The 12,657-nt window shown below is 44.7% G+C and overlaps 1 protein-coding gene and 1 long non-coding RNA gene across 3 annotated transcripts in view; one reads left to right on the forward strand and one right to left on the reverse strand.

Moving 5' to 3' along the window:
* LOC123753433 (uncharacterized) overlaps nucleotides 1-12,657 on the reverse strand; it is a 108,596-nt gene that overhangs the window by 89,961 nt on the left and 5,978 nt on the right. The window contains exon 1 of one of the 2 annotated variants that reach the window (XM_069314732.1): nucleotides 2,164-2,272. The exons of the other annotated variant lie outside the window; for it this stretch is intronic. The gene's annotated coding sequence lies outside the window, so the exon portion shown is untranslated. Of the gene's footprint in view, nucleotides 1-2,163; nucleotides 2,273-12,657 lie in introns of those variants that run through there. 2 annotated transcript variants of the gene reach the window in all.
* Nucleotides 1-12,657, forward strand: part of LOC138357738 (uncharacterized) — a 275,493-nt gene that overhangs the window by 21,947 nt on the left and 240,889 nt on the right. The window lies entirely within an intron of this gene.

Consider the following 12,657-nt stretch of genomic DNA (forward strand, 5'->3'; position numbering starts at 1 on the left):
AATGCACCATAATCTGGAAGAAAATAAGGAGGTTGAAGCAGTTGAAAAACCTGACTTCAGGAGAGGACATTATGGCGACCTTAGAATTTTTTTTAGTGAGTATAATTGGACAGACTTGTTGCTAGGCAAGGAAGTGAATGAGATGTATGTCAAGTTTTGTGAAATATATGATAAAGGCACAACAAAAATTATACCAAAACAGAGATGCAGAACTAGGAAACAGGATTGGTTCAATAGAAATTGCGAGAACGCCAGAGACCTAAAGACACAAAAATGGAATCTATACAGGAAGAGGCCAAACCCCCAAATATACCAACGATACAAAGATGCGAGAAACAACTACACAGCAGTGAGGAGAGAGGCAGAAAGAAATTTGGAAAAAGGGATTGCAGACAAATGTAAAACAGAACCATGTTTATTCTATAAATTCATAAACAGCAAATTGTAGGTAAAGGATAATATTCAGAGGTTGAAAATGGGAAATAGATTAACAGAAAATGAAAAGGAAATGTGTGAAACACTTAACGAAAAGTTCCAAAGTGTGTTTGAACAAAATGAAATCTTTAGGGAACCAGACACAATAAGAATTCCAGAGAACAACATAGAGCACATAGAGGTGACTAGAGACGAAGTGGAAAAAATGCTCAAGGAGCTAAGTAAGAACAAGGCAGTTGGTCCAAATGGCGTTTCACCATGGGTTCTGAGAGAATGTGCACCTGAGCTCAGCATTCCACTTCAACAGATTTTTCAGGCATCCCTGTGTACAGGAGTTGTAGCTGATGTGTGGAAAAAGGCTAACATAGTTCCAGTCTAGAAAAGTGGAAGCAGGGAAGACCCCCTTAATTATAGACCTTTATCATTGGCAAGTGTAATAGTCAAAATATTGGAAAAAATAATTAAAACTAAATGGGTAGAATACCTGGAGGAAAACGATATAATATCAGACAGACAGTATGATTTTCGATCTGAAGATCCTGTGTAACGAACTTACTCAGTTTTTATGATCGAGCCACAGAGATTTTACAGGAAAGAGATTGTTGGGTTGACTGCATCTATCTGGACCTAAAAAAGGCTTTCGACAGAGTTCCCCATAAGAGGTTGTTCTGGAAACTGGAACATATTGGAGGGGTGACAGGTAAGATACTAACATGGATGAAAAGTTTCCTAACTGACAGAAAAATGAGGGACGTAATCAGAGGCAAGGTATCGGATTGGAGGAATGTCATGAGTGGAGTACCACAGAGTTCAGTTCTTGCACCGGTAATGTACATTGTTTACATAAACGATCTACTAGTGGGAATACAGAATTACATGAACATGTTTGCTGATGATGCTAAGATAATAGGGAAGATATGACATTCAGATATGACATGATATGATAAAAGGGAAGATTGACATTCAGGATCAGGAACTTGCATCTTGGCAACAAAGTGGTTTGCCAGTAGATCAGCCTTTCCCTGATCATTGGTTCCATCGTTCCAGGTTTAGATCTGGGATTGTGTCCTCAGATGAATAATTATGCCGATCTTTCACCAGGGACCACCAGACCTTGGATCTAACCCTTCAAGATACAAGCTTTCTTCGGGTTTCAGATTTCCATCTGGATATACCCACTGAACTTCTTTGATAATACGACAAAATTGTTTATGAATGTTTCTGTTATGAGCCGAGGGATGTCTTAAATTTACTCTAGGCCTTGTTTTTGGCCTCGACTGCCGTCCGGCAGCAATTTCCAAACCAAAGCTAATCAGTAAGCTAGATCACATTCTGCCAGTGAGGGATATGCCAATGCATATCAATGACGTGATATAGCCGGGAGAAAATTATTAGGTGTAATGCGGGGAGTTGAACCAACGCTTTAGTGATAAATGTGACCAGTAAGGCAAGAATCTGGGAGTCACTATCGAATGTTGCGTCACATTCCCAGCGTCGCTCCAAAACATTTATCTAGAGGTGAGATATGAGGTCGTGGTTAAGTAAGACAGATTGCAGCCCAAGAGCATAAGTCCACGACGCTGTAATATGATTGAAAAACAATGTGTAAAATATAACTAACCCATCGTCTCTACCCTGAGACCGACTCTTACAATGGTCACAATATTTCTTCATAATATTATAACAGTGAGAGAGACCGAATACTGACGACGGCAGTAGCGTGCTTACCGGTCCTTTCCGTATCTGTGTCTGGCCAAGAATGAGCGAGGGAGCTGCCCAGAGAGATCAGCACATGCTGCCTATCTCATCACCAATATACACAACAATGACTCAGCTGGTCACGCACTCCGTCATTGTTGCGCACTGCGTGAAGGGCGCCTGATACCAGGCACTCCAGGGAAAACTCAATTACTGTGCAACTTCGTCTCTTCATTCGAACTTTTATCATGATATTATATGAGGTTCATAAGGTTCAGTTGGCTATAGACTCATAATAATTATTTTATTGTACTATCAGAAATTCACTTTTGAGAGAGAGAGAGAGAAGAGAGAGAGAGAGAGGAAGGAAGGAGACAGAGAGAGAGAGAGAAAGAGAGAAATAGAGAGAGAGAGAGAGAGAAAGAGAGAGAGAGAGAGAGAGAGAGAGAGAGAGAGAGAGAGAGAGAGAGAGAGAGAGAGAGAGAGAGAGAGAGAGAGAGAGAGAGAGAGAGAGGGAGAGAGAGAGAGAGAGAGAGAGAGAGAGAGAGAGAGAGAGAGAGAGAGAGAGAGAGAGAGAGAGAGAGAGAGAGAGAGAGAGAGAGAGAGAGAGAGAGAGAGAGAGAGAGAGATAGCGAGAGAGAGAAAGAGACAGAACCCCTCTCAGTATATGCCTATACTAGCCCTCAAGCATTGGCATACCCTCTCAGTACATTCCTATACTAGACCTCAAGCATTGGCATACCCTCTCAGTACATTCCTATACTAGACCTCAAGCATTGGCATATCCCTCACCGGCAGAATGTGACCAAGCCTACTGATTAGCTTTGGTGTGGATATTGCATCTTGGCAAACCACTTTGTTGCCAAGCTGCAAGTTCCTGATCCTGAATGTCAGCCTCCACATCTTGCTCTAAGCACTGTGTCTAGGATGACCGAAGTAGTTATACAGCAGGCTGAAGTTCTCCATTTCCTTAAAAGGCTAGACACAGGCCAAGCTTTGGAGCCAGATAAGGTCATTCCAAGGAATTTAGGTGAAGGAATTTAGCCCTCCTTATGGAAGAAGGCAGTTGTTGTTCCAGTACGGAAGAAGGCAGTCCAGTGGTCCAGAAGAGCCGCACAGTGGTTGGTAACTAAAGTCCATTCTCACTTCTCTTCATTACTGGTAAAATCCAAGAATCATTAATCACTGAGCAAATTATATCACTTTACAAACAGAAATCACAATAACGTGATGCACTAAATGAACAAATTCACAAGGGCCCTGATGATTCGACGTAGGTTCGAACCCTCATCACGGCCCTTGTGGATTTGGTCATTATATTTTTTTTATCATCATCGGCTAATATGTGATCTACAGTATGGTTTTAGAAAAGGCCGACCTGCTTCGGATCTCTTGCTAAATCTTTCCACTAAGCGGCATCAGTCACAGAATGAGTCCAAAATCATCAGTGTTGTTGCTCTAGACATAGCAGAAGCCTTTGATTGGGTCTGGCACTCTGGATTAGTAATGAAGCTTCAAGCACTAGGTATCTCAGGCTCCGTCTTAGAGTTAATAAAAGACTACCTTCGACAACAGACCCTAACAGTAGTCCTCAATGGAGCAGAATCCAAAAGTCACTGAATTGGTGCCAGCGATCCACAGGGTAGTGTGCTTGGCCCTCTGCTGTGGAATGTCTATTTCAACAATCTATTTCATCTCATTCCTCAAACTCAAGCCTATGCTAATGATTGCACTCTAAACTTTACAAACAGAAAAGAAGAAATGCCACCCGTTGTAAGACTCATCAATCATCAACTTTCAGTGATTTCTACCTGGGGTAGGAGATAACAGGTCACATTTGCGGCTGAGAAAACACAAACGATGATGATAACTAGATTGTACATTGCAAATCGGACAGGCTTTCAAATGGATGGCAAATCCCTAGCGTTGACAGATAAAATTGACTGGAGTGAAGTTTGACTGTTCAGAGATAATGAAGATTAACGTGCTTAACTTAGCCCAAACGTCAGCCAGGACACTTACAGCCTTACATGAAGGTGTGAAAGAAGGTGATTTGACACCTTCTTGACAGCTGCAAAATCTTACATGAAGCACAATTTCGCTCTCATCTAACAAGCAGTACATCATCGCACCCCTTTCCTGAGTAGTCAGCTCCCCACCATTCATCAGACTATTGGACAAAGTGGCGAGCCGTGCAGAAAGGCTCATCTCTAGTCTTGACCAAGTCTGGCGGGAACGGTCTGAACATCTGAGCCTGCAACACCGTCGTGACGTTGGGGGTCTTATTTTTATGTAAAAGGCCAACATCCAAAAAGTTTCGCACCTGGCCCAACTCTGTGGACTACCAGTAGTTGCCACCTGTAGCACTAGGCGCTCAACCTTCAATTCTCATGCTGGCGGTGCCTTTCTCGAGAACATCACTTCGTCAGTGATCATTCATTCCTAGAACGACTCGCATCTGGGATTTGTTCGCTCAACAGGTTGATACACGGGAGACCAGGTCAACTGATCACATAACTCTGGCACACAGTTGGCTACAAGCTCAGCCTGTTCCTTATATGAGTGTTACCTAATGTTGTTAACGAATAAAGGCTTCTCCTAGTAAAGCATATAACTAGGCTCATGAAATTAAAGGGCCTCTAGGAGTAGGTTTCAACATAGCTGATGAAGGATTACAGCTCTTGCTTGCAGTTTCACCAGGTTCTTTATATGATAGCTCCCTATGTAATAGATTAAAAATATGTTCTCTTGAAATAAATGAGTTTCTAGAAGCAGACTTCAGATGAGCTTAGATTATGATAACAGCTCTTGCATGAAGTTTCACTAGGAACGTCATGTGACAGCCATTATGAACCCCTAGCCTTAGTTTAAAAAAGAAAGAGAGGTGGAGAGGGTCTATTCATGTGTATGCCATAATTCTAGTTATGCAAGTATTTCCAAAAGCAACTTTAATATTTGAATATTGGAGCATAATGGGTGTAAACCGTCATTTTTTGAACTTAGGGAGGACTCTTGAGAAATAGATCATCTTTTCCATGACTTTAGGTGAAAATTTTTAGATCCTCGTAATAATTTGAGATTTTCTTATTTTTTGCACTAATTCACTAATGATGGTCAGACAGATAGGCTTGCACAAGCCAACACGTTGAGTGTTAGACATGAACATTTTACTTTAAAACAGAAAAATAAAATGACAAGAGCAACCGTCGATGTCCACTTCCTTGGGAAACCTATCCACTAGGTCGCTTAGCTCCTCAATTTCTAGGGCAATGTTAAGGGTAACTATTGGAATCTCACACCAAAATTATATTTGGTGTGTGGTTATGAATGAAGTTCGAGTCCAGAAACAGACCTTCATTAAATGCAAGAAATAGTCTAGTTTGTTGCAGCATAGGTATGGTGGTAAATATTGTTGAACGCTATTGACATAAAGACACTTCTTTCATTAACAATAACAATTTATTATAGGACTTAATACTAATACAAAGCACAACCATTTAACGTTACGTTAATTGTCCTAGGTAACTACTAATGACAGCTATTCAAGTAGCAGTACAGTACGGAATCCTGTTTGTAATGCTTTTGGCTGGTAAAATGAAGTAGACTGAACAAAAAGATGCTCACTTTGACTCAAGACACAAATCAAAACAATTAACAACAAAGCAAACACAGCAAGACTGGTGTTATGACGCAATGTAGACTGGGTGGAGCGAGGCTACCCAGTGAGAGTTATTCTGCCTTCCGGGCCTGATTGAGAGGTTAGAGGAAAGATGTATATATTAATAAATAATAATCGTCAGTGATTAATTTTAAAATATGAGCAGAGGATGCGCATTTAAATAAGTGACATGAAATGAGATGTTGATACTTTGGTGGGAAGAAGTGATGCAAGCAGGAGGTCGTGACCTCACTTGAGTTATGGCAGTCGTCAGAGGTGGTTGTACTTTGTTGATTCTCCTGGAAGAAGGAAGAATATAGTTCCCTGTGTTAGTGGTGGAGCAAAGGCTGCTTGTTTCCAAGTGTGAGGAAACTATTGAGGGACATAGTGCACCATTTCTCTGTAATTTTGACAAATTAGAGGCGACCTGAAAGTGTGTGTCTGTCATGCCTTTGTAGAACTCTAATTGTGTTGCTTCCTCAAAAGGAAGTAAACAAGCAGGCCTTCTGTTGTGGAGCCTACTGGGCGACTCAGTGTGCTCAAGTCAGGACTTGAAGAAGCCTTGTGAAGCAGTCCTACAGTGATTTTCTGGGCGGCCTGTGTGAGCGCCATTGTTGAGGACCAGGGCCTGAGCATGCCCCTAGGTCATAGATCCTTGTAGTAGGCTTGTTTAATAGTTTGTTAGATTAGCTAACAGTGTTTGATCGTGTGTCCAACGATCATAATGAACATATGAATATATAGGGTAGAAATTTTATTGAGCTGAAATAGGAAATTTAAATTGAGTGGACATGTTGGAGGCGATAGCTGCGCACCCTCACTCTCCCTTGTCTGGTGAGCGACTGAGGGGCAGCAGCCCCAGTGACGAAGGGAGGCCCCAGGGACTTGTCAAGACATGTTCCCAGGTGGACCCGTCCAGGATGGGGGAGGACCCATCTCACGGCGATGCCATAGTGTTAAGAGAGATGTTGGGTGGAGATTATTTTCTGTGAATACATTTAATTATGTTTTATTAGGAAAACATTTATTATGTCATGATGATGATGGATTCACGATTGTGTGGGAGAACTCCAACGTTTATGTGGGAGAACTGCAACGTTTATGTGGGAGAACTGCAACGTTTATGTGGGAGAACTGCAACACTTGTGTGTGAGAACTGCAACATTTGTGTGTGAGAACTGCAACATTTGTGTGTGAGAACTGCAACATTTGTGTGTGAGAACTGCAACATTTGTGTGTGAGAACTGCAACATTTGTGTGTGAGAACTGCAACATTTGTGTGTGAGAACTGCAACATTTGTGTGGGAGAACTGCAACATTTGTGTGGGAGAACTGCAACATTTGTGTGGGAGAACTACAACATTTGTGTGGGAGAACTGCAACGTTTGTGTGGGAGAACTGCAACGTTTGTGTGAGAAACGTTAGTGAGAAAACATCGCACCGGAGGAGGAATATAAGTGTGAGCCATATCCCCCGAAACAGAGGTGCCGCTGAACCACTCTCCCAGAACCAGACGCATACTATGGTGATCTTCCAAAGAATTGCAAACTCTCCAGTGTCCATTGCTGATCAATCGGTGGTAGCGCGAGTGTGTCTACCGAGGTCGGCTGTTTGTTCTGTCAGGGAGTGGCTGTCAGGGAGTGGTTGGGGTCTCTGTTCGACGGTAAACAAGTATCAGGTTGGTTATAATAACCCAAGTTTCATTGTATAACCCCCCCCCCCATGGTGATCAGAACACTGGTCACTGAGTCTCCTGTAACACTCTCAAATTACGTTAATAACACACGTCTCTAAGGACGGCAATAAAAGCAGCAGTAATTACTTTATCGTTCTATCAAACAAACAATAAAATGTTTTAATAAAACAACAATTTAGTTGATTACATTATTTAATTACATCCAGACGATCAACACCCAAAAGTAATTTACATTAATTACAATCTGTCACTCAGTCCAACAACCAAAGCAATAATTGTTCCACAGTAATTACTCTGCCACAAAGACATTTAAACAATCATTGGGAAATTCCATGAATAACTGTCAAGCGGACAGATAATTAATCATTTAATCAAGAACAATTTACGCTGACTCAACGCTGTAACTTAAGATATCTTGCCAACCAAGACTATGTCACTTCACTTGATTACGTTAATTACACTGCCTCAATTGACAGCTAGTCACAATAACTAATTAACTTCACTGATTCTTCAATTAACAATTATAGATCACATAAATTCTCATCACGCAGACAGAATAGAACATGGTAACACTAGGCTACTCTTCACAGTGCTTAATCAATAACACAGCACAAAATCACAACACAACACACTGGCATTATTAATCACAAAGAGAATAATCAATAAACACAGTAGTCAATAAATCAGGGTATCACAACAGATCACCTTTTATGTCTCTGGATTAACTGGTTTCTTCCGAAATGATAACAAACCATACACATGGAAATCTATAACCAGAAAGGTATAATATTGAACCGAACCGCAACTCAAAAGAAAAGTACAACCTGACTAAATGTGTATAAACGTGTAACACATACACAAAGAGAGACCAAATTACAGTAATCCCCCAGATGTACTGTAACCGTCCCTTACATGTACATTCTTTGACTATGCTTCCCTCACCTGTACAGGTGCTAATGAGACAGCGTCAAGTCGGAAGGTCGCTGTATAATCAGCACAAGAAACTTAAGCGCAACAACAAAATACAGAGATAAATTTATGAGTACTCACATTAATAAAACCGACCAGTGGTGGTTGTGAGTGTGAGACGATGGTGGTGGTGGTGGTTGTGAGTGTGAGACGATGGTGGTGGTGGTGAGTGTGAGACGATGGTGTTTTTTTTTAATTTTTATAAATTACACAAATACAAGAACACACAAACCAACGAAAACCTGTACACATCAAGTATACCAATGAAGGAACAGTTCACAGGAATAAACAGTCTGTACACTAAACTATAACAGTAACCGCAAAACAAACACAAGCGCTGAACAAAATAAAAACGCATTGAAGCAATGGGCTAAACAGTGCAGGGAATTAAGTGCTAAAACAGTACATGGAAACAATAGGCAAAACAGTTCATATCTACATAGCAATACAGAACATGGCAAAGAAAATTACATGAAAAATAAAGAAAACAATAGAGTACATAAATAACATTTAAACACACCTGGAACCAATAACATAAAACATACACAGACGTGGATATAGAATCACGTGCACAAAACCACCCCTACCACACACACAGAAGAACAAAGGAGCATAGGACCATACACGCACTACCCAGGAAAATGACATACACTAAATGAGAAGAAATTATGTGCACACACACTAAACACCCTAAACAACAAGACAAACACACTCATACCACCCACACCACGGCACACCACACAGCACCCAAGCACGCAAAATAATGGGTCGCAGGCCAAAGCGAAACACGGCCACAAAAAGAACAGTAGAAAGCAGTACAGCACAAAACCCAGGCCCACGCAGGAGCCAAAACCTCCCTCAAAACCACACGCTCAAACGCATACGGACACAACCGGCACCCGGAGGTACGGAAACACACCACACACACACACACAGGAGCAGCAGCATCTCAAGGGGGGAGACACACAATCACATGCAACCCCCGCCAAGGACACCCAAAGAAGCGAAAAGGGAGCGCATAGCAAAGCAAACCCCGAAAACCCCTCAACCCCTCTAAACCCACATCGACACCCCAACCCCACCCAAGACGAGAACATCACCTTCCCACCAAGGCACCTACCGACCCAAAGGCAACCCTACGAACATAGGCATCTGTGAACCACCGACCAAACTCCTCCGGAAAAGCGCGCTGCAACCACCACCAGGTAAACCGCATGCGCCCCCGCAAAAATCCTAAAATTCGGGCAACCCCAAAACCCTCCCGCCTCCCAACCCACACACAAAACACATAATCAGCAACCAAAACACATAATGTATTACGCACCCGCTGCGAATAAGCCGGAAAATACAAAAACAAAAACTGCAAAACATCACCCCGACAACCCACCCGGACCACAAAACACCTCCAGGACATCCCGAAACCAGTCCACCAACCCCTGTAACCGGACACAAAAATAAAATACATGCACCTGCGATTCACTTAAACCACAATGAACACACGCCCCAAAATCACGCAAGCCAAGCATACACAACCGCTCATTTGTCGCCAGCGACAAATGCAGAACCTGAACAGCAATTCACGCTGCTGAGGCGCCAAGAACCGTGCCCCCAAACAGGACCAGATACCACCCCAACCCCAACACGGGAATAAGCCCTCCACTCGAGGCCGCACCCGGGGCAACAACACCCCATACACAGCCTTGCACGAGAAGGACAGAAACCCAGGATGGTGGCAGAGCTCCCGAAGAATCCCCACGGCCCAAGAATAAACAGGGGGGGTAAACAAGGCCACCTCCTGACAAACCCCCCAAATCAACCAAAAAACTGAAGCGAAGCGAGCAGAAAAAAACACCCAGCGTATTCAACCCCCCACCGAGAACCAACCCCTGACGCAACGAGACCCAGACGAGGGCCTTGGCCTTCGTGAAGACGTCAGGAATGCCAACACCCCCCTCTCTCACCCCTAACACCAACGTCGAACGGCGCACCGGTTGATAACGCCCACACCATACATATCTGTACACCACACTCTCCAAACTCAAGGCCTTCCGACGATCCAACGGGAAACATCGAGCCACAAACCAGACACGCGACAAGACCTTACACGCAACAAGCAGTCCCCTCTGATAAATCGTCAAAGGACGACGCGACAAAAGGCCAACCGCAACACCAACCGACCGAGAGACAGCACCCCAATTCCACTCCAAGGAGTGGTCATAGGAGGCAAACCAAGTAACCCCAAGAACCCGAATCGAGGAGACCACCGGAAACCACGACCTATCCCACACCAGGCGGAGGCCCACTCACTGATCCCCATCAACCCCGACTTCGCTCGATTAAGAACTGCCCCCGTAGCGGACTCAAACCGCAGGAGAACGTCCTGGACAACCCCAACAGAACCCTCCGAAGCTACAAAAAGAACGGTGTCGTCAGCATACCCGCAAACGGGTAGCCGGTGACCGGATGGCAGACAAGGAGGCACAATCAAGGAACACGCTTTCACCTCCCGGAAAAGAGGTTCCTGAAACATCACATACAAAAGCATGGACATGGGACACCCCTGACGAACGGAACGGCAAATAGGAAAAAATGAACTAAAAAACCCATTCACACAAACGCGACTGCGACTCCGGACATACAACAAACGGACCCACCCCACAAACACCACCGGAAAACCAAGCCTCTCCATAGCACTAAAAACAAACTCTAAGGACACCCGATCGAAGGCCTTGGACCAGTCCAGCTGATCATAGCCGCCGAAAGCCGATAATCGGACGCATAGAGAAGCCCATCACGAAGTAAGGCATTGCAATGCATCAGGGCACGGCCAGGCACACCACAAAATTGTTCCATAGAGACCAGTGACGCAACGACACCCTGACATCGACGCGCTAAAACCTTAGAAAGAATTTTATAATCAACATTTAGGAGCGTAATAGGCCTCCAATTGGAAAACAAATGCAAATCGCCCGGCTTTGGGAGCAGCCGCACGATCCCGTCACAAAAGGAATCAGGCAGAGCACCCAAACGCAAACACGCCTGCACCACTTCCAAAAGCACCTCCCCCAACACATCCCAAAAGGTAAGGTAGAAATCAATGGGCAGGCCATCCGCACCCGGCACTCTCCCAGAACGAAACGACCAAACCACCTCCAGGAGCTCCACTGTGGAAACATCCTGCACCAACCGGTCACACTCCGAGCGTGACAAACCGGGGAAGCACCTGTCCAAAAAGGAACCCGCGAGCACACTATCCCCACGCACCTCCCCATAGAGTGCCTCCAACTCCTGCCGCGCGGTAAGCAGAACACCCTCCGTGCTAGAAGTCACAGACCCATCAGGCCGCCGAAGACCCTTGAGAAGAACGGAACCCCTAGCAGCCTTCTCAGACAGTAGCAGTGTTCAAGAGAGAACTGGATAAGCACCTCCAAAGGATACCTGATCAACCAGGCTGTGACTCATACGTCAGGCTGCGAGCAGCCGCGTCCAACAGCCTGGTTGATCAGTCCGGCAACCAGGAGGCCTGGTCGACGACCGGGCCACGGGGACGCTAAGCCCCGGAAGCACCTCAAGGTAAGGTAAGGTAGGTCTCCCTCCCTAAAAGAAAGGGAGAGAGCCTCTCCCCATCCACCCGCTCAGCTACACGAGCACGCACGCAAACACCGTCAGCCAACACCGCATGCAAAGCATGCAAATCACAAATACGCTCCTTACACTCAGCAATTTCACTAAAGCAGTCAACCCCAGCATTCAACTGCACATATAAAGAAGACAAACGCGCCTGAAGTAACCGCAGCAGACCAAACCTCCCGGCAGCCTCCCGCTTAGCAACAATCCCAAAAAAACTCCGACACTCCACCTTACACCACTCCCACTAAACGAACAAAGAGGAGAAATCAGCCTTCCGGGCAACGATGCCAACCCACCAGGCCCGAAACTGCACACAAATACGTGGACAACGCAATAACCGACAATTTAGTTTCCACCACCCAGGCCCCACCCGCACCTGACTCCAGACAACCACCAAACAATGTTCCGAGAAAGCCACAGGGACCGTGCGAAAATCAAAAACCGAACACTCCCCACCAGAAACATAGAACCTAACCAACCTAGAACTCGCCCCATGCGCAGCGAAGGTATACTCCAACGAGCCGCCACACAAAACAGCCGCATCGCGAAACCCGCATGCACACAAAACCTC

This window comes from Procambarus clarkii, chromosome 80, assembly GCF_040958095.1.
Source record: "Procambarus clarkii isolate CNS0578487 chromosome 80, FALCON_Pclarkii_2.0, whole genome shotgun sequence".
NCBI classification, from domain to species: Eukaryota; Metazoa; Arthropoda; class Malacostraca; order Decapoda; family Cambaridae; genus Procambarus; species Procambarus clarkii.